Source organism: Microtus ochrogaster, chromosome 2 (genome assembly GCF_000317375.1).
Source record: "Microtus ochrogaster isolate Prairie Vole_2 chromosome 2, MicOch1.0, whole genome shotgun sequence".
Taxonomy (NCBI): Eukaryota; Metazoa; Chordata; class Mammalia; order Rodentia; family Cricetidae; genus Microtus; species Microtus ochrogaster.
This window is the reverse complement of record NC_022010.1, coordinates 14,256,767-14,258,131: the sequence shown is the minus strand read 5'-3', so window position 1 is coordinate 14,258,131 and position 1,365 is coordinate 14,256,767. Positions and strand designations below refer to the sequence as shown.

General features: G+C 42.1%; 1 protein-coding gene across 1 annotated transcript in view; it reads left to right on the top strand.

Moving 5' to 3' along the window:
* Bcl7a (BCL tumor suppressor 7A) overlaps positions 1 to 1,365 on the top strand; it is a 35,654-nt gene that overhangs the window by 19,646 nt on the left and 14,643 nt on the right. The window lies entirely within an intron of this gene.

The following is a 1,365-nucleotide window of genomic DNA, read 5'->3' as shown; positions in this document are numbered from 1 at the left end:
AAAAAAAAAAAAAAAGTGATAGATGGCTTAGCAGTTAAGAGCGCTGGCTGTTCTTCCAGAGGTCCTGAGTTCAATTCTCAGCAACCACATGGTGGCTCACAAGCATCTGTGATGGGGTGTGAGCAAGGGCACACCCACACTCAGGCACACTTCCTGCTCTCTTCTGGCCTGCAGGGGTACATGCAGGCAGAACACTATGCATAATAGATAAATAAATAAAATCTTTGGAGAAAAAAGTGATTTCAGTGGTTGGAGAGATGGCTGAGTGGCTAAAAGCACTTATTTGTCTTGTAGAAGACCTGGATTCTGTTTCCAGCACCACTTTGTAACCACCTGGAGGCTCCAGTTTCAGGGGAACTTTTCTGTTTTCCACAAGCATGTGTGTGATGGTGCACGGAATTACCTGTAGGCACACACACATAAGAAATAAGTAATGATTTCTGGTTCTCTTGGTACATAGCCCTGTCGGGCCTGGAACTCACAAAGATCACCTGACTCTGCCTACCCAGTGCTGGGTTTGAAGGCCTGTGCCACCATGCCTGGCTTTCTCTTTTATATTGCATCAACAAGAATCCAGTCTGAAATTTCAGGAAATGAGGTGTAATGTTGTAGTAACACTATTTCAAGGCTACATGCACAAAATATCTGGTTTTCCCCACCTAGAATTAGTTCTCATGATCCCAAAGTTTTTTTTCCAATATTTTCATTCTTTGAGAATTTGATATATATACAATGTATCTTTATTATATTCATCCCATAAGACCTTCCACAGCCACTCCATCCATCCTATCTATCTTCTCTGTTCCCATATTTAAAAAAAAATTTATTTTCTCTCTCTCTTTTGAGACAGGGTTTTTCTTTGTAGCTTTGGAGCCTGTCCTAGAACTCACTTTGTGCACCAGGCTAGTGTCGAACTCACAGAGATCCACCTGCCTCTGTCTCTTGAGTGCTGGGATTAAAGGTGTGCACCACCACCCAGAAAGATTAATTATTTTATCTGAGCATTGTAGCACACACCTTTAATTCTAGCACTTGAGAGGAAGAGACAGGTGTGAGTTCAAGGCCAGCCTGGTCTACTTAGCAAGTTCCAGGTCAGCTAAGACTACATAGTGAGACCATGTCTAAAGAAAAAAAAAAAGATTTATTTATTTTCATTTCATGTTTATTTGCCACATGTAAGGAGGCTAGAGGGTCAGATCCCCTGGAACTGGAGTTATGGATGTTTATGATCCACCGTGTGGGTGCTGGCAGCCACACCTGCATCCTGTGGAAGAACAGCCAGTGGTCTCACTGCTGAGCCATCTCTCCAGGCCTATGTGTCCTCTTTTCTTGTTTTTTTTGTTTTGTTTTGTTTTTCTTTTTTTA